The sequence below is a fragment of the Scyliorhinus canicula genome, chromosome 12, assembly GCF_902713615.1.
Source record: "Scyliorhinus canicula chromosome 12, sScyCan1.1, whole genome shotgun sequence".
Lineage (NCBI taxonomy): Eukaryota > Metazoa > Chordata > Chondrichthyes > Carcharhiniformes > Scyliorhinidae > Scyliorhinus > Scyliorhinus canicula.
This window is the reverse complement of record NC_052157.1, coordinates 55,277,297-55,299,053: the sequence shown is the minus strand read 5'-3', so window position 1 is coordinate 55,299,053 and position 21,757 is coordinate 55,277,297.

Genomic DNA, 21,757 nt, shown 5'->3' with positions numbered 1-21,757 from the left:
GAGATTCACATTGGCATGGAGTGAGAATCTCATCAAGATTGAGTGAGATTCCCTTGGGATTGAGTGCAATTTTGGATGGGATTGAGTGAGATTCGCATTGGGATTAACCAAGATTTCCATGGGGTTTGAGTGAGATTCCCATTGGAATTGAACAAGATTCCAATTGTAATTGATTGAGGTTGTTGGGTTGAAATTAGATTTCCATTGGGCATGAGTGAGATTCAGATTGGGATTCATTGAGATTCACATTGGCATGGAGTGAGAATCTCATCAAGATTGAGCGAGATTCCCATTGGGATTGAGTGAGATTCACATTGAGATTGAGTGAGGTTTCCATTGGGATTGAATGAGATTCACATCGGGTTTGAGAGAGATTCCAATTGAGATTGAATGCAATTCTCATTGGGACTGAGTGAGATTCACCATGGGATTGAATGACATTCCCATTGGGATTGTGTGAGAATTCCATTGGTTTTGTGTGTGCTTGCCATTGGGATTCATTGAGATTCAGATTAGGCTTCATTGGGATTTATATTGGGATTGAGTGAAATTTCCATTCGGATTGAGTGAAATTTCCATTGGGATTGAGTGAGATTCTCATTGTGTTTGAGTTACATTCCCATTGAGATTGAGTGAGGTTCACATTGAGATTGGGTGAGATTCCCAAGTGGATTGGATGAGGTTCCTATTGAGATTGAGGGAGAGTCCCAATGGGATTGAGAGGGATTCCCATTGTGATTGAATGAGATTCACATTGGGATTGAGAGAAAGGTTCTCTATGGGATTGACAGAGATTTCCATTGGGATTGAATGATATTTCCATTGGGAGCGAGAAAAAATCACATTGGGATTGAGTGAGATTCACATTGGGTTGCAGTGTGATTTCCACTGGGATTGAGATTCCCATTGGGATTGAGTGAGATTCCCATTGAGAGCGATCGAGAATCACACTGGGATTGTGACATTCACACTGGGTTTCGGTGGGATTTCCACTGGGATTGAGTGAGATTCCCATTGGGATTGAGTGAGATTCCCATTGGGATTGAGTGAGATTCCCATTGGGATTGAGTGAGATTCTCATTCTGTTCGAGTGATTTCCCATTGAGATTGAGTGAGATTCCCATTGGGATTGAGTGAGATTCCCATGGGACTGAGGGAGATTCTGTTTTGGCATTGAGCGAGATTCACCTTGGGTTTGAGTGATATTTACTTTGAGATTGAGAGATTCTCATTGGGATTGAGTGATACTCTTATTGGAATTGAGCAAGATTCCTATTCAATTTGAATGATATTTCCATTGGGGTTGAGTGATATTCCCATTCAGATTCAGCAATGTTTCAATTGCAATTAAGCAATATTCATATTGGGACTGAGTAGGATACCCATTGGGATTGAGAGATATTCCCATTGGAACTGAGTGAGATCTCAGATTAAATCGGATTCCCATGGGATTGAGTGCAATTTCGGATGGGATTGAGTGAGATTCACATTGGGATTCAGTGAGATTCCCATTGGGATGAGCAAGATTACCATTGGGTTTGAGTGAGATTCCCATTGGGATTCAGTGAAATTCACATGGGATCGACTGAGATTAACATTGGGATTGAGTGGGGTTCCCATTGGGATTGAGTGAGATGCCCATTTTGATTGAGCAAACTTCACATTGGGTTTAAGTGATATACCCGTTGGGATTGAGTGAGATTCCCTTTGGGATTGAATGGGGTCCACATTGAATTTAAACACGATTCCCATTGGGTTTGAGGGAGATTCTCCTTTGTATTGAGTGATATTACCACGGGGATTGAGTAAGATTTGCTTTGGGATTGAGAGAGATTCCCATTGGGATTGAATGATGTTCCCATTGTGATTGAGTGAGATTCACATTGCGATTCAGTGAGATTCCCATGGGGATTGAGAGGGATTTCCATTGGGATTGAGGGAGATTAAAATTGTGATTGTGTGCAATTCCCATTGGGATTGAGTGAGACTCCCATTGGGTTTGTGTGAGTTTTCACTCGGATGGAGCGAGAATCTCATTCAGATTGTGTGATATTCCCATTGGGATGGAGTGAGGTTTACATTGGGATTGTGTGATATTCCCACTGGGTTTGACTGAGATTCTATTTGGGATTGAGGGAGATTAAAATTGTGATTGTGTGCAATTCCCATTGGGATTGAGTGAGACTCCCATTGAGTTTGTGTGAGTTTTCACTCGGGTGGAGCGAGAATCTCATTCAGATTGTGTGATATTCCCATTGGGATGGAGTGAGGTTTACATTGGGATTGTGTGATATTCCCACTGGGTTTGACTGAGATTTCCATTGGGATTGAGGTAGATTCCTATGGGGATTAAGGGACGCTCCCATTGCAATTGAGGTCGATTCACATTACGATTGTGTAACATTTTCTTTGGGATTGAGTGAAAGGTTCTCAATGAGTTTGAGTGAGAATCCCATTGGGATTGAGTGACATTTCCATTGGGATTCAGTGGAAGGTTCTCAATGGGATTGAGTGAGGATTCCATTGGGATTAAGTGAATAACCCAATTGGGATTGAATGAGAATCAGTTTGGCATTGAGTAAGATTCACATTGGGTTTAAATTGGAATCCAATTGGGATTAATTGAGATTCACATTGGGATTGAGTGAGGTTCCCATTGGTATTAAGTGAGATTCCAATTGGGATCAAACAACATTCCCATTGTGTTTGAGTTTGATTACCATTGGGATTGATTGAGGATTCAATTAGAGATTGAGTAATATTTCCATTGGGATTGAGAGGGATTTCCATTGTGATTGACTGAGATTACCATTTGGATTGAATGAGATTCAGCATGGGGTAGAACAAGGTTAAATTGGTATTGAGTAACATTCCCATTGGGATTGAGTGAAAGGTTCTCAATGGGATTGACTGAGATTTCCATTGGGAGTGAGTTGTATTCCCATTGGGAGTGAGCGAGAATCACATTGGGATTGGGCGAGATACATATTGGGGTTGAGGGAGATTCCCATTGGGATTGAGGAAGACTCCCATTGGGGTTGTGTGATACTCCCATTGGGGTGGAGCGAGAATCACAGTGGAATTGAATGAGAATCACATTGCCATTGAGTAAGCTTCACATTGGGTTGAAATAATATTCCCATTGGTATTGATTCAGATTCACATTGAGATTGAGTAAGATTCCCAAGGGGATTGAGGGAGATTCCCATTGGTATTGAGGGAGATTCATATTGGAAATTAATGAGATTCACATTGGGTTGTGATGGGATTCCCATTGGGATTGAGGAAGATTCACTTTGGATTGGGTGAGATTCCCATTGGGGTTGAGTGATATTCCCATTGGGAGTGAGTGAGAATCATATTGCAATTCAGTGAGATTCCCGCTGAGATTTGGTGAAATGTCCATTGGGATTGAATGAATTCACAACGGGGTTGAATTAGATTCCCATTGGGATTGGGATTCCCATTGGTGTTGAGTGAGATTATCTTTGGGATTGCGTGTCTTTCCCATTGGCATTGAGTGGAAGATTCCCAAATGAGATTGAACAGGAATTACATTGGCATTGTATAAAATTCACATTGGATTTAAATTAGATTCACATTGGGATTGAGTGAAGTTCCCTTTGGAATTGGGAGAGATTCCCATTGGTATTGAGAGAGATTCCCATTTGGATTGAGTGAGATTCACATAGCTTTTACGCAAGATTCTCATTGATATTGAATGAGATTCCCATTGGGATTGTGTGAGATTCACCAGAGGATTGAACAAGATTCACAGTGGTATTGCGTGAAATTCCCATTGGGATTGGGTGAAAGGTTCTCAATGGGATTGACTGAGATTTCCATTTGGGATTGAGTGATTTTCCACTGGGATTGAGCGAGAACCTCATTGGGAATGTATGATATTCCCATTGGGATTGAGGGAGATTTACATTGGGATTGCAAGATTCCCATCTGGATTGCTTGATATTCCCATCTGGATTGCTTGATATTCCCATTCGGATTGAGGGAGATTCACATTGAGATTGAACAACATTCTTTTTGGGATTGAGTGAAAGTTTCTCAATAATATTGAGTAAGAATCCCATTGGAATTGCATGGCATTCCCATTGAGATTGAGTGAGATTCCCTTTTTTAAAAATGTATTTTATTGCAAACCTACATAAAAGGTTACAAAACATAACCGATTATCACACAACCATACAGTTTGTACAATGTTTTCCCTTTTTCACCCCTTCGCCCTCCCCCCATTGGAATTGCATGACATTCCCATTAGGATTTAGTGCAAGGTTTTCAATGGGATTGAGTGAGGTTTCCATTGAGATTGAGTGATAATATCATTGGGATTTAATGAGAATAACATTGGCATTGAGTAAGATTCACATTGGATTTAAATTCGATTCCCAAAAGGATTGATTGAGATTGAGAGTCCCATTGGGATTGAGCGAGATTCCCTGTGAGATTGAATGAGATTTCCATTGGATTGAGTGAAATTCACATTGGGATTAAGTGATATTCCCATTTGGTTTGAGTGATATTTAAATTGGGATTGAGAGAGACTCCTATTTGGATTGAGAGAGATTCCCATTGGGGTTGAGCAAAATTCCCATTGGGATTCAGTGAAATTCTCATTGGGATTAAGCAAAATTAACATTGGGATTGAGTAGGACTCCCATTGGGATTGAGTGAGATGCCCATTGGGATTAAGCGAGGTTCACATTATGATCGAGTGATATTCACATTGAGATTGAGCAAGATTCCTATTGCGATTAAGTAAGATTCCCTTTGGGATTGAGTGAGAGTTCCAAGAGTTTGAGTGAGATTCCATTGGGATTGAATGACATTCACATTGTGATTGAGTGAGTTTCCATTGGAATTGGGCGAGATTCCCATTGGATTTCGGTGAGATTTCAATTGGGATTGAGTCAGATACCCATTGAGTTTAAATTAGATTCTCATTGGGATTAAGTTAGATTCCCATTGTGATTGAGTGAGATTCCTGTTTGGATTGAGTATCATTCTCATTTGGTTTGATTGAAAGGTTCTCAATGTGATTGGGTGAGATTTCCATTGGGAATGTGTATGATTCGCTTTAGGTTTGAGTGAGATTTCCATTGAGATTGAGTGAGATTCCGATGTGGTTTCAATTCGATTATAGTTGGGACTGAATGAGATTCACAGCAGGATTGAAATACAATTTCCATTGGGATTGAGAAATATTCCCATTGGGATTGAGCGAGATACACGTTGGGATTGAGTGAGATTCCCATTGGGTTTGAGTGAGATTCCCAATGGTATTAAGTGATATTCCCTTTGGTATTGAGTATTATTTCCATTGGGATTGAGGAAGATTCCAATTGGGATGGAGGGAGATTCCGATTGGAATTGAGGGAGATTCACGTTGAGATTGAATGCAATTCCCATTGGGATTGAGGGAGATTGCCATTGGGATTGAGTGAGATTCTCATTGGGATTGTGTGATGTCATCATTAGCGTTGGGTGATATTCCCTTTGGGCCTGAGGGAGATTCAAATTCGGATTGAGTAAGATCTACATTGGGATTGAGTGAGATTCCATTGGGAATGGGTAATATTCCCATTGGCATTGACGGATAATCACATTGGGATTGAGTGAGATTCACATTGGGTTTGAGTGAGATTCCCAATGGTATTAAGTGATATTCACTTTGGGATTGAGTATTATTTCCATTGGGATTGAGAGCGATTCCCATTGGGATTGAGGAAGATTCCCATAGGGATGTAGGGAGATTCCAATTGGAATTGAGGAAGATTCACATTGGGATTGAGTGCAATTCCCATTGGGATTGAGGGAGATTCTCATTGGAATTGTGTGATATCACCATTGGCGTTGGGTGAAATTCCCTTTGGGCTTGAGGGAGATTCAAATTGGGATTGAGTGAGATCTACATTGGGATTGAGTGAGATTCCATTGGGAGTGGGTAATATTCCCATTGGGAGTGGGTAATATTCCCATTGGCATTGACAGATAATCACATTGGGATTGAGTGAGATTCACATTGGGTTTAAATTAGATTCCTAATGGGATTGTGATTCCCATTGGAATTGAGTGAGACACACAATAGGATTGAGTGAGAGTCCCATTGGGAGTGAGTGAAAGGTTCTCAATGGAATTGAGTAATAATCCGATTAGGATTGAACGGGTAATACATTGGCACTGTGTAAGATTCACATTGGTTTTAAATTAGTTTCCCATTGGGATTGATTGTGATTCACATAGGGTTTGAGGAAGATTCCCATTAAGATTGAATGAGATTCCCATTGGGATTGAATGAGGTTCTCCTGGGGATTAAGTGAGGTTCACCATGGGATTAAATGAGATTCACAGTGGTACTGAGTGATAGGCCCATTGAGAGTGAGTGAGAATCACATTGGGATTGAGTGAGATTCACATTGGATTGAGTGATATTCCCATTGGGTGTGAGTGGGTTTCCCATGGGATCGAATGGGATTCCCATTGGCATTAACCAAGTTTCCCACTGGGTTTGTGTGATATTGGATTTGAGTGAGCTTCCCAATGGTATTGAGAGAGATTCATATTGGAATTGAGTGAGATTCACATTGGGATTGATTGAGATTCACATTGGGATTCATTAAGATTCATATTGGTATTAAGTGATATTCCATTTGGGATTGAGTAATATTCCCAATGGGATTCAGTGAGAGTTCCAGGGGATTGAGCAAGATTCCCATTAGATTTGAATGATATTCAAATTGGGATTGAGTGAGATGCTCTTTGGGGTTGATTGAGATTTATGGGGGACTGAGTGAGATTCTCATTGGGATTGAATAGGATCCACATTGGAATTGAGTGAGGTTCACCATGGGATTGGATGAGATTCATAGTGGTATTGAGTGATATTCCCATTTAGTGAGTGAGAATCACATTGGGATTGAGTGAGATTCACAGTGGATTGACTGATATTCCTATTGGGATTGAGTGGGTTTATCATGGTATTGAGTGAGATTCCCATTGGGTTTGAATGAGATTCACATTGGGATTGAGTGAGATTCTCTTTGGGGTTGAGTGAGACTCCTATTGGGTTTGGAGGAGATTGAAATGAATGAAATGAAATGAAAATCGCTTATTGTCACAAGTAGGCTTCAAATTAAGTTACTGTGAAAAGCCCTCAGTCGCCACATTCCGGCACCTGTTCAGGGAGGCTGGTACGGGAATTGAACCCGCGCTGCTTGGTCTGCTTTAAAAGCCAGCTATTTAGCCCTGTGCTAAACCAGCCCTTCTTTTCATTGGTATTAAGTGGTATTCCCTTTGGGATTGAGTAATATTTCCATTGGGATTGAGAGTGATTAACATTGAGATTGATGAGCAGCATGGTGTTGTAGTGGTTTGCATTGCTGCCTCATGGCGCCGAGGTCCCAGGTTCGATCACGGCTCTGGGTCACTGTCCGTGTGGAGTTTGCACATTCTCCCCATGTCTGCGTGGGTTTTGCCCCCACAACCCAAAGATATGTTCTGTGCTGTACTGTTCTATGTTAAGGGGGGGGGGGGGGGGGGGGTTGTTGGGTTACGGGTATAGGGTGAATACGTGGGTTTGAGTAGGGTGATCATTGCTCGGCACAACATCGAGGGCCGAAGGGCCTGTTCTGTGCTGTACTGTTCTATGTTCTATATGCAGGGTAGGTGGATTGGCCATGTTAAATTGCCCCTTAATTGAAAAAAATGATTTGGGTACTCTAATTTTTAAAAAAAACATTGAGATTGATTGTGATTCTCATGAGGATTGAGGAAGATTGCCATTGGGATTCAAGGAGGTTCAAATTGAGATTGAGTGCAATTCCCATTGGGATGGAGTGAGACTCCCATTGGGTGCATGCGAGTTTCCATTGGGATTTAGTGAGAATGTCATTGGGATTATGTGATATTCCAATTGAGATTGAGTGAGATTTTCATGGGGATTGATCAAAATTGGTTTTGAAAGAGATTCCCATGGGGATTGAAGGAGATTCCCATTGGGATTGACGGAGATTCCAATTGGAATAGAGGGAGGTTCACATTGAGATTGAGTAAAAATTCTCATTGAGATTGAGTGAGAATTCCATTGATATTGCGTGACATTCCCAATGGGATTGAGTGAAAGGTTCTCAACAGGATTAAGTGAGTTTTCCATTGAGACTAAGTGTTAATCTCATTTGGATTGAACGGAATCACAATGACATTGGGTATGATTCACATTGGGTTTAAGTTAGATTCCAATTGGGATTGGTTGTGATTCACATTGGGATTGAGATTCCTATTGGGATTGAGTGAGATTCACATTGGGTTTGAGTGAGATCCCCAGTGAGATTGAATGAGATTTCCATCGGATTGAGTGAGATTCACCATGGGATTTATTGAGATTGTAATTGAGTGATATTCCCATTGAGATTGAGTGAGATTATCATTATATGCAAGTGAGATTTCCATTGGGATTGTGCGTAACTTCCATTGGGTTTGAGTGAGATTCCCATTTGTATTAAATGATATTACCTTTGAGATTCATATTTTGTTTAGGTGCATTCCCAATGGGATTGAGCGAGAACCACATTGTGTTTAGGTGGCATTCTTGCCATGGAATGATTGAGAGTCACATTGGGATGGAGCGACATCCCCATTGACTTTGAGTGAGATTCTCATTGGGATTGTATGAGTCACATTGGGATTGAGTGAGATTGCCATTGGGATTGAGTGAGAATCCCATTGGTTTTGAGCGTGATTCCCATTGGCTTTGAGCGTGATTCCCATTGGCTTTGAGCGTGATTCTCATTGGGATTGATTTAACTTCAACTTCTGCATTGTAAATTCTATGATTCAAGTATTCTTACATTAACACTCCAATGAAGTTACTGTGAAAAACCCTGAGTCGCCACATTCCGACGCCTGTTCGGGTACACAGAGGGAGAATTTAGAATGCCCAATTCACCTAACGGCATGTCTTTCGGGACTTGTGGGAGGAAACCGGAGCACCCATAGGAAACCCACGCAGCCATGAGGACAACGTGCAGACTCCGCACAGGCAGTGACCCAAGCCGGGAATCGAACCTGGGACCTTGGAGCTGTGAAGCAACTGTGCTAACCACTGTGCTACCGCATATTGGAGGAATTTGGCCAGTTCTCGGAGTTTAAATTGAATATGGGGAAGAGCAAAGTTTTTCCGATTCGAGCGGGAGAAGAGGCTGGGGGAGTTGCCGTATGGAGTAGTGGTGGCAAGCTTTCGGTATTTAGGTGACGTGGGGGTGGGAGCAGTTACACAAGCTGAATTTGGCTCGGTTGGTGGAACAGATGAAAGGGGATTTAGGCAGTGGGATGTACTTCTGCTGTCGCTGGCGGGACGGGTGCAATCGGTGAAGATGACGGTTCTCCCGAGGGTCATGTTTGTGTTCTAGAATCTCCCGATCTTCATTCCGAAGGCTCTTGTTAAGAGGGTGAATGCACTCATTTCAGGATTTGTCTGGACGGGTAAAGCCCCGCGGGTGAAGAAGGTGCTGCTGGTGTGGGGTCGGGGTGGGGCTGGCGGGTGTGGGTCAGCTCCACCAAATTTGATGAATTACTATTGGGTGGCGAATATAGCCATGGTTAGGAAGTGGGTGGTGGGGGAGGGATTGGTGCAGGAGCAGATGGAGGCAGCCTCTTGTGAAGTCATGAGTTCGGGTGTATTGATTTTTATATTTTTTATTTTTATAAATTTAGAGTGCCCAATTCATTTTTCCAATTAAGGGGCAATTTAGCGTGTTCAATCCACCTACCCTGCACATCTTTGCGTTGTGGGAGTGAAACCCATGCAAACACGGGGAGAATGTGCAAACTCCACACGGACAGTGACCCAGAGCCGGGATCGAACCTGGGACCTCGGCGCCGTGAGACTGCAGTGCTAACCACTGCGCCACCGTGCTGCCCGTTTGGGGGTATTGTTGACGGCGCCTTTGCCTTTCTTGCCGGCCAGGTACTCCACAAGCCTGGTGATGGTGGCGGCGATGAGGGTGTGGGGACAGTGGCGGCGGTACCCGAGGCTGGAGGGGGCTTTGGTTTGGGCACCAATTTGTGGGAATTACCGGTTTGTTTCCGGGGGCCTGAATGAGGGGTTTTGGGGTGGCAATGGGAGGGGATTGAGCGGTTTGGGGACCTATTCGTTGGGGGCAGTTTCTTGAGCTTGGAGGGGTTGGTGGAGGAATTTGAGGTTCCCGCCAGGAATGGGTTCTGGTATTTACAGTTGAGGGATTTTGTTCTGAAGCAGGTACCGTCCTTTCCTCACCTGTCACCCAGGGACTAGATAAGGTGGTGTCAAAAACAGAGCTAGGCGAGAGTAAACTGTCGGAAATTTATAAGGAGTTGATGGCGTAAGTGGGAGGGAGAGTTGGGTCGGAAAGTGGAGGCTGGGGTGTGGGAGGAGGTGTTGAGGAGAGTGAATGCATCCTTGTCGGGTGCTAGGTTTAGCCATATTAGGTTCAAGGTGGTCCATTGGGGCACATACATGTTTTGATAAATTTAGAGTAACCAATTATTTTTTTTCCAAGGGGCAATTTAGCGTGGCCAATCCACCTAACCTGCACATCTTTGGGTTGTGGGGATGAAACCCACGCAAACACGGGGAGAATGTACAAACTCCACACAGTGACCCGGGACCAGGATCAAACCTGGGTTCTCAGTGCCGCAGGCAGCAGTGCTAACCACTACACCCACCGTGCTGCCCGCACAGGGCACATCTGACTGTGGTCAGAATGAGCAGGTTTTTTGAAGGGGTGGAGAATAGATGTGGGCGGTGGGGGAGGGGGGGCATGTTTTGGGCCTGTCTGAAGCTTGGGAGATTCTGGCAGGAGCGTGTCGAAGTTAGGTCGGAGGTCTTGAAGATGAAGATGGCCCCGAGTCCAGAAGTGGTGATCTTTGGAGTGTCAGAAGACCCGGGTGTCCAGAGGGCGAGAGAGGCTGATGTCTTGGCCTTTGCCTCTCTGCAGCCCGGAGAGGAATTTTATTGGAATGGAGGGACTCGGGGCCTCCGAAACCGGGGTGTGGGTGAGGGACCTGGCAGAGTTCCTTAGGCTGGGGAAGATAAAGTTTGCCTTGAGAGGGTCTGTGGAGGGGTCTGCCCAGAGATGGCAGCCATTCATTGACTTTGAGGACAGTTAAGATGGCAACAGTGGGGGAGCAGAAGGAGGAAGGGGAGTTGGGGAGCGGGAGAAGGGATGGTGGGGTGTGAAAAAGGAGATTGTGTGACATTGCCATTGGGATTTAGTGAAAGGTTCTTTTTAAAAAAAATTTAAAGTACCCAATTATTTTTTAAGGGAAATTTAGCATGGCCAATTCACCTAACCTACACATCTTTGGGTGGTGGGGGTGAAACCCACGCAGACATGGGGAGAATGAGCAAACTCCACATGGACAGTGACCCAGGGGCTGGACCGAACACGGGTTTTCAGCGCTGTAGGCAGCAGTGCTAACCACTGCACCACAGTGCCGCCTGAGTGAAAGGTTCTCAATGGGTCTGAGTGAGATTTCCATTGGGATTGAGCGAGAATCACATTGGCATTGAATGAGATTCACATTGTGTTTTGGTGAAATTCTCATTTAGATTATTTGAGATTCACATTGGGATTTAGTAAGATTCCCATTCGGATTGAGCGAGATTCCCATTAGGACTGACTGAGATGTGCCGAGGTCCCAGGTTCAATCCCGGCTCTGGGTCGCTGTCCGTATGGAGTTTGCACATTCTCCCCGTGTTTGCGTGGGTTTCATTTCACCCCCACAACCCAAAGATGTGTAGGGTAGGTGGATTGACCACGTTAAATTGCCCCTTAATTGGAAAGAATGAATTGGGTACTCTAAATTTATTTTTAAAAAAAGGATTGGGCGAGATTCTCCTTGGATTTAAGTGAGATTCCCATTGGGATTGTTTGAGACTAACATTGGGATTGAGTGAGATTTCCATTGGAAGAAAGTGTGATTCACATTGGAATTGAGGAATATTCCCATTTGGTATCAGTGAGATTCCCATTGGGATTAACCAAGACTTCCATTGGATTAGAGTGAGATTCCCAATAGGATTAAGTGATATTCCCTCTGGGATTTAGATATTCCCTTTGGGATTTAGTGATATTTCCTTTGCATTTGAGTGAGATTCCCATTGTGATTGAGAGAGGTTACCATTCGGATTGAGAAAGATTTCCATTGGAATTGAGTGAGATTCACATAGGAGTTTAGCGAGATTCACATTGGGATTGAGTGAGATTTCCATTGGGGTGCAGTGATTAACATTGAGATTGAGTGTGATTCACACTGAGATTGGGTGAGACTCCCACTCTGTTTGTCAGAATTCGACTGGGATTGAGTGATATTCCCATTGAGTATAAATTAGATTCTCATTCCGATTGAGTGAGATTCACATTGGAATTGAATGAAATTTACATTGGGACTGAGTTACATTCCCATTCTGAAAAATTCTCAATGGGATGGACTGACATTTCCATTGGGAACAACTGATATTCCCATTGGGATCGAGTATGATTCACATTGGGATTGAGTATGATTCACATTGGGATTGAGTGTGATTTCCATTAGGTTTGAGTGATATTCCCATTGGGATTGAGTGCTATTGGGATATGGTGAGGAGGCGTGGGCTAAATTAGGGTGCTCTGTCCAAGGGCCGGTGCAGAATCGATGAGCCAAATGGCCTCCTGCTGCACTGTAGGAATTATATGAACTTCTGATTGGATTGAGTGAGATTCTGATTGGAATTGAGTGAGATTCACATTGGGATTGAGTGAGATTCACACTGAAAGGTTCTCAGTGCAATTGGGCGAGTTTCCATTGGAATTGACTGATATTCTCATTGGGATAGAGTGAAAATTACATTGGGATTGAACAAAATGATTGGGTTTAAATGGGATTAACATTGGGATTGATTGATATTCCCATTGGGATAGAGTGAAAATTACATTGGAATTGAACAAAATTCACATTGGGTTTAAATTAGGTGTCCATTGGGATTGAATGAGATTAATGTTGGGATTGATTGATATTCCCATTGGAATCGAGTGATACCCACGCAGACACGGGGAGAATGTGCAAACTCCACACTGACAGTGACCCAGGACTGGGATCAAACTCGGGTCCAAGTCTCCGTGAGGCAGCGTTGCCAACCACTGTGCCACATGATTCCTATTGGGATTAAGGGAGATTCACATTGGGAATGAGGGGCTGTACTTTGGGACAGTGATTAGTGCCGCTGAATCGCAGCTCCAGGGAGCCAGGTTCAATTCCGGCCCCAGGTGACTTGTCTGTGTGAGATATGCACTTTCTGCCGGTGTCTGTGTGGGTTTCCTCCGGATGCGCTGCTTTCGTCTCATATCCAAAGACGTGCAGGTTAGGTGGAATGGCCATGCCAAATTGCCCCTTAGGGTCCAAAAGGTTAGGTGAGGTTACTGGATATAGTGGAGGCGTGGGCTAAAGGAGGGTGCTCTGTGCAAGGGCCGGTGCAGAATCGATGAGCTAAATGGCCTCCTTCTGCACTGTAGGGATTTTATGAACTTGATTGTATTGAGTGAGATTCTAATTGGGATTGAGATTCACATTGGGATTGACTGAAAGATTCTCAATGCAATTGGGTGAGTTTCCAATGGGATTGACTGATATCCCCATTGGGATTGAGTGAAAATTACATTGGGATTGAGCAGAATTCACATTGGATTTAACTTAGGTTTCCATTGGGATTGAATGAGATTAATGTTGGGATTGATTGATATTCCCATTGGAATCGAGTGAGATTCACGTTGCGATTGAACGAGATTCCCATTGGTATTCAGATTACAAATGGGATTGAACGAGACTGGGAGCACGAGTGAATGAGACTGCGATTCGGATTGTCAGATATTAAGATGGTGATTGGGAGATTCCCTTTGGAATTTCCCTTTGGAGTTTCAGATTGGGTTTTGGTGGGATTCCAGTTGAGGTTGAGCGAGATACCCGTCGAGACGAATGAGGGTCACGCACAAGGGCGTGCACTTAACAGGGGCATATATACATGGCAATACGTAGATTCAGGGGACACGGGAGAACACACCGACATGGGAACACATGCACATGGACATAACACACATGGGAATGCGGGCACATTGGAACACACACACACCTGTAAACGGGCACACCTAGACCAACTCCTCAGAGCTTCAGGCTCGGCAGCCGCTTTTCAGAAGACCCTCTGCTACCCTTCCTCTACTTGTGGAGAGGTAAGGTTGAGACCTTGGAGGTTGTGCAGTCGGGCGAGGGAGGGGAGGGTATTGTGTGACTGTCGTGCCGACTCCCTTCAGTCTTCCTTTCCCTTTTGCAGACGTGGTCCGCGAACCGCGCAGGGACGACGGCCGCCGCCCGGAGGAACCTGATGATTTCCCGCCAGCTCAACATTGGTGCTGTCCTGATTGGGCTGATCGTGCATTTTGTCTGGGTCGCCCGGCTCATCATCACAGTGATCGAGCGAGCCTGAAGAGCCACTCTTCCTGCCATCGGCCCCTGCCTCCCGTGGGAGGGAGCAGGGCTAAAGGAACGAGCTATGGACCATTTGGACCATCAATCAGTGAGAACCTAGAAATCCGGTAGATACAAGATGCCCGTTCCTCCAATGCCTTCCACCCACCTCATGACGGCCAAAAGACTGAAGAAGCCAAATGGAGGACTTGGGTTGAAGTGAGGTCAACGTGGACAAGGAGGAAACTTGGCGGCCAATTCATGCACAGCAAAATTCCACAGGCAGCAATGTGATAAAGGCCCAGATCATCGTTTTGTTTTATTCAGTGATGTTGGCCGAGGGATAAATATTGGCCCCTGGACACCAGGGAGAACCCTCACCCCAAAAAATCCCCTACCGAAATGGTGGCCTTACAATCTGACCCATTCTTCAGCCACCTGCCCTGCAAACCAACAAGACAGACAAATGCTTTGCATAACATCTCAGCGGAGCAACAGCATCTCCCCCACTCCGCCACACTGCCCAATTTTCACTCCCTCCTTTCAGCATCCCTCTCTCTCCAGTCCGGTACCTCATTGCCCCAACCACACCTCCCATTCCTGCATAGATGAGATAATGGTGAGGCTCTAAAGCTGCCTTGATCCCTGTGACAGTGATACACAAACCCCATCGGAGCTGTCCTCACGGGGCGAAGGTGCTCTCCAGGCACAGAGTGGGCAAAGACGCAGTGCTGGGAGCAGCATCACGATTTTCTTTCTTCATCAAGCCTCAGCACTGTAGCATTCCATGAAGATCTGCAATGATCTTAAATTAATAAAAGCAAACTCTGTTTAAATCTTTTTGTCTTTTGACCGCAACTCTAATTCTTACCTCCTCTGAAGATGGAACGGTACACAGGACCTCGGAACAAAACGTGACAATCAGAAAAAGGACCGACTCTCACTGGGGTACGGGTTCCACACACACTGAGTCTCACTGGGGTACAGGTTCAGCACACACTGACTCTCACTGGGGTAAGGGTTCCACACACACTGACTCTCACTGGGGTACGGGTTCCACACACACTGACTCTCACTGGGGTACGGGTCCCACACGTACTGACTCTCACTGGGGTACAGGTTCCACACACACTGACTCTCACTGGGGTACGGGTTCCACACACACTGACTCTCACTGGGGTACGGGTTCCACACAGACTGACTCCCACTGGGGTACGGGTCCCACACGTACTGACTCTCACTGGGGTATGGGTTCCACACACACTGACTCTCACTGGGGTACGGGTTCCACACACACTGACTCTCACTGAGGTACGGGTTCCACACACACCGACTCTCACAGGGTACGGGATCCACACACACACCGACTCTCACTGGGGTACAGGTTCCACACAAACTGACTCTCACTGGGGTACAGGTTCCACACACACTGACTCTCACTGGGGATGGGGCTCCACACACACTGACTCTCACTGGGGATGGGGCTCCACACACACGGACTCTCACTGGGGTACAGGTTCCACACACACTGACTCTCACTCGGTAACGGGTTACACAAACACAGACTCTCACTGGAGTACAGGTTTCAAACACATTGACTCTCACTGGGGTACAGGTTCCACACACACTGACTCTCACTGGGGTACAGGTTCCACACACACTGACTCTCACTGGGGTAAGGGTTCCACACACACTGACTCTCACTGGGGTACGGGTCCCACACACACTGACTCTCACTGGGGTCGGGGTCTCACACACGGATTCTCACTGGGGTACGGGTTCCACAACCGACTCTCACAGGGTACGGGATCCACACACACAGACTCTCACTGGAGTACGGGTTTCAAACACATTGACTCTCACTGGGGTACATGTTCCACACACACTGGCGTACGGGTTCAACACACACGGACTCTCACTGGGGTACGGGATCCACACACACTGACTCACTGGGGATGGGGCTCCACACACACTGACTCTCACTGGGGTTCAGGTTCCACATAGACTGACTCTCACTGGGGTACGGGTTCCACACACACTGACTCTCACTGGGGTACGGGTTCCACACACACTGACTCTCACTGGGGTACGGGTTCCACAACCGACTCTCACAGGGTACGGGATCCTCACACACACTCTTACTGGGGTATGGGATCCACACACACTGACTCTCACTGGGGTAAGGGTTCCACACACACTGACTCTCACTGGGGTACAGGTTCCACACACACACTGACTCTCACTGGGGTACGGGTTCCACACACACTGACCCTCACTGGTGTATGGGTTCCACACAAACTGACTCTCACTGGGTACGAATTCCACACACACTGACTCTCACTGGGGTACAGGTTCCACACACACTGACTCTCACTGGGGTAGGGGTCCTACACACTGACTCTCACTGGGGTAGGGGTTCCACACACACTGACTCTCACTGGGGTATGGGTTCCACACACACACTGACTCTCACTGGGTTAGGGTTCCACACACACTAACTCTGACTGGGGTACGGGTTCCACACACACTGACTCTCACAGGGTACGGGATCCACACACAAACAGACTCTCACTGGGTTAGGGTTCCACACACACTAACTCTGACTGGGGTACGGGTTCCACACACACTGACTCTCACTGGGGTACGGGTTCCACACACACTGACTCTCACTGGGGTATGGGTTCCACACACACACTGACTCTCACTGGGTTAGGGTTCCACACACACTAACTCTGACTGGGGTACGGGTTCCACACACACTGTCTCTCACTGGGGTACGGGTTCCACACACACACCGACTCTCACTGGGGTACAGGTTCCACACACACTAACTCTCACTGGGGATGGGGCTCCACACACACAGACTCTCACTGGGGTACAGGTTTCACACACACTGACTCTCACTGGGGTACGGGTTCCACACACACTGACTCTCACTCGGTAACGGGTTCCACAAACACAGACTCTCACTGGAGTACAGGTTTCAAACACACTGACTCTCACTGGGGTACGGGTCCCACACACACTGATTCACTGGGGTACGGGTCTCACACACACTGATTCTCACTGGGTTACGGGTTCCACACACACACTCTTACTGGGGTACGGGTTCCACATACACTTACTCACACTGGGGTACGGGTCCTACACACAATGACTCTCAGTGGGGTACGGGTTCCACACACACTAACTCTCACTAGGTAACGGGTTCCACACACACTGACTCTCACTGGGGTACGGGTTACACACACACTGACTCTCACTGGGGTACGGGTTCCACACACACTGACTCTCACTGGGTTAGGGTTCCACACACACTGACCATCTCTGGGGTACGGGTTCCACACACACTGACTCTCACTGGAGTACGGGTTCCACACACACTGACTCTCACTGGGGTACGGGTTCCACACACACTGACTCTCACTGGGGTACTGGTTCCACACACACTGACTCTCACTGGGGTACGGATTCCACACACACTGACTCTCACTGGGGTACGGGTTCCACATACACTGACTCTCACTGGGGTACGGGTTCCACACACACTGACTCTCACTGGGGTACGGGTTCCACACACTGACTCTCACTGGGGTACAGGTTGCACACACACTGACTCTCACTGGGGTATGGATTCCACACACACTGACTCTCACTGGGGTACGGGTTCCACACATACTGACTCTCATTGGGGTATGGGTTCTACACACTGACTCTCACTGGGGTACGGGATCCACACACTGACTCTCACTGGGGTACGGGTTCCACACATACTGACTCTCATTGGGGTATGGGTTCTACACACTGACTCTCACTGGGGTACGGGATCCACACACTGACTCTCACTGGGGTACGGGTTCCACACACACTGACTCTCACTGGGGTACGGGTTGCACAAACACTGACTCTCACTAGGGTACAGGTTCCACAAACAGTCTCTCACTGTGGTACACACACTGAACTACACGAGGAGCATTTCATTGCAGAGAATATGCTTTCACTGCTGCCGGTAGATTGTGTAACAGTTTAAAGTGCGAACTGATTCCTGCTTCTTGAGCCACAGCCCTTCTACAGAGGTTATAAAAAAGGATTGATGGGAGCTACATAATCCAGGAAGAGAGTAGACAGACGGGAAGGAGAGGGAGAGAGAGAGAGAGTGAATTGCAGTTGCAGTGGTCACATTATTCCTCCCCTCCCACATGACTTTTGATGTCGATTTGGCAGATTCCCCGCAGATTCCCCAGGAAATAGTAAATGAAAACTGTCAGCAATCAAACTCATCGAGCCAGCCGCTCTGGCAGACCAACAGCCCCAGGTGGACTGGAGACCCCGCCCTGGGGCAGTTACCCGAATCCAAGCAAGACCGCATTCCACACTACCTCCACTTCTCCATCTGCAACCTGCTGTTCTGCTGCCTGCCCCTCGGCATCGCAGCGATGCTTTACTCCGTCAGGGTGAGTCTCACGTTGATCAGTATCTCTCAGAAGATGCAGGAAAGATTCAAGGCAATGATACCTGGATCTGACCGCTTGTAACAATCGGGAAAGAGTGAACAGGCTCTGGAAAGAGCAGACTGAAGGGGTGCCCTGATCCATGTCCTACCAGCGATTTTGATCGGGTAAACAGAGAAGATGTTTCCACTTGTGTCAGGGGAGAGGCCGAACTGGGGACCATCGATACGCGACAGTCACTGAGAAATCCAATGGGAAATTCAGGAGAAACCTCTTTACCTAGAGTGGGGTGAACGTGGGACTCGTTCTCCCAGGGAGTGGGGGAAAGTGCGACATGCTCCCCCGGGGAGTGGGGGAAAAGTGGAACATGCTCTCCCGGGGAGTGGGGGGAAAGTGGGACATGCTCCCCCGAGGAGTGGGGTGAAGGTGGGACTCGCTCCCACAGGGAGTGGGGAGAATGTGGGACTTACTCCCCCGAGGAGTGGGGAGAATGTGGGACTCGCTCCCACAGGGAGTGGGGTGAATGTGGGACTCGCTCCCACAGGGAGTGGGGTGAAGGTGGGACTCGCTCCCCCGGGGAGTGGGGTGAAGGTGGGACTCGCTCCCCCGGGGAGTGGGGTGAAGGTGGGTCTCGCTCCCCCGGGGAGTGGGGGAAAAGTGGGACTCGCTGCCCAGGGGAGTGGGGGAAAAGTGGGACTCGCTCCCCCGGGGAGTGGGGTGAATGTGGGACTCGCTCCCACAGGGAGTGGGGTGAATGTGGGACTCGCTCCCACGGGGAGTGGGGGAAAAGTGGGACTCGCTTCCCCAGGGAGTGGGGTGAATGTGGGACTTGCTCCCACGGGGAGTGCGGGAAAAGTGGGACTCGCTCCCCCGGGGAGTGGGGGGAAAGTGGGACATGCTCCCCCGTGGAGTGGAATGAAGGTGGGACTTGCTCCCACGGGGAGTGGGGTGAATGTGGGACTCGCTCCCACGGGGAGTGGTCGAGGTGAATCATGTCAATATATTTAAGGGGGAAACTGTATAAACATAAGTGAGAGGGGAATAGAAGGATATGGTGATGGGGGGGGGGGGGCTCATGTTGGGCATAAATGCTGACGGGGAGCAGGTGGGCCGAATGACCTGATGCTGCGCTGGGAAATAACTGGCGGGCGGAGGGCTTCGGTCAGACCATGTGATGAGGGCGACTTCCATAAACAGGAGTTTCTGTAGCATGAAGGGGCCACCAGTGGCCCTCAGTGGGGGTCAACCATTGCTCTTACACCGCTCGTGCCCGTTTTCCTCTTGCAGACACGGGATATGAATTCCCTCGGGATGACTGACCTGGCCAGGCGGCGATCGAAAACAGCAAAGATCTTGAACGTGACGGGGATGGCAATTGGAGTCACCTATTACATCCTGCTGATCACCATCATCGTGCTCCAGCACACACACAGATAGCCGGACACCTTCACCGCCCTGCTTTCCCATGCCCTGGACATGGAATGTCAGAGGTGGGCCAATTTCCCACAGAGTTCACAACGCAGTCACAAGACTTCAAATTATGGAGAATCCCTCTTCTCCGCGACCAATCTGTTAATCATTAATGTCTTATCATGAATTAAAACCAAAATGAGATTTATCTGTGTGGAATTATTCCGTGATGTCTGATATGGGTCGGGGGTCAGATTTCAGCATTCAGATGACCCATGAAAGGGGTCAGTAGAGGGAGCCTTATTCTGTACCTAACCCAGTGTTGTACCTGTCCTGGGAGTGTTTGATGGGGACAGTGTAGAGGCAGCTTTACTCTGTATCTAACCCCGTGCTGTACCTGTCCTGGGAGTGTTTGATGGGGACAGTGTAGAGGGAGCTTTATTCTGTATCTAACCCCGTGCTGTACCTGTCCTGGGAGTGTTTGATGGGGACAGTGTAGAGGGAGCTTTACTGTGTATCTAACCCCGTGTTGTACCTGTCCTAGGAGTGTTTGATGGGGACAGTGTAGAGGGAGATTTACTCTGTATCTAACCCCATGCTGTACCTGTCCTGGGAGTGTTTGATGGGGACAGTGTAGAGGGAGCTTTACTCTGTATCTAACCCCGTGTTGTACCTGTCCTGGGAGTGTTTGATGGGGACAGTGTAGAGGGAGCTTTACTCTGTATCAAACCCCGTGCTGTACCTGCCCAGGGAGTGTTTGATGGGGACAGTGTAGAGGGAGCTTTACTCTGAATCCAACCCAGTGCGGCATGTTAGCACAGTTGCTTCACAGCTGCAAGGTCCCAGATTCAATTTCCGGCTTGGGTCACTGTCTATGCGGAGTCTGTACGTTCTACCCATGTCTGCGTGGGTTTCCTCCGGGTGCTCTGGTTTCTTCCCACAGTCCAAAGATGTGCAGGTTAGGTGGATTGGCCAGGATAAATTACCGTTAGTGTCCAAAAAGGTTAGCTGAGGTTACGGGGATAGGGTGGAGGCGTGGGCTTGGGTAGGGTGCTCTTTCCAAGGCCGGTTAAGGCTCGATGGGCCGAATGGCCTCATTCTGCACTGTAGATTCTATGATTCAGTGCTGGCCTGGGGGTGTTTCATGGGGAGGGAGCTTTACTCAGTATCTAACCCGATTCATTCAGATGATTTCCGGCAGCATTTTTGCTTTATATCAAGTGTATTTTATCAATAAGCACATGAATCTGTTCATTTGTCTATCTGTGGATCTGAGTCATGTAAACGATCTGTCCACCTGTGCGCAGACAGCCTGTCTCTGTTGTGTTTGCTATGACGTATTTGACTAGTAACGGAGTACAGAGACAAAACGTTAGGGACAGGCAGTTCCAAACACACACATTAAC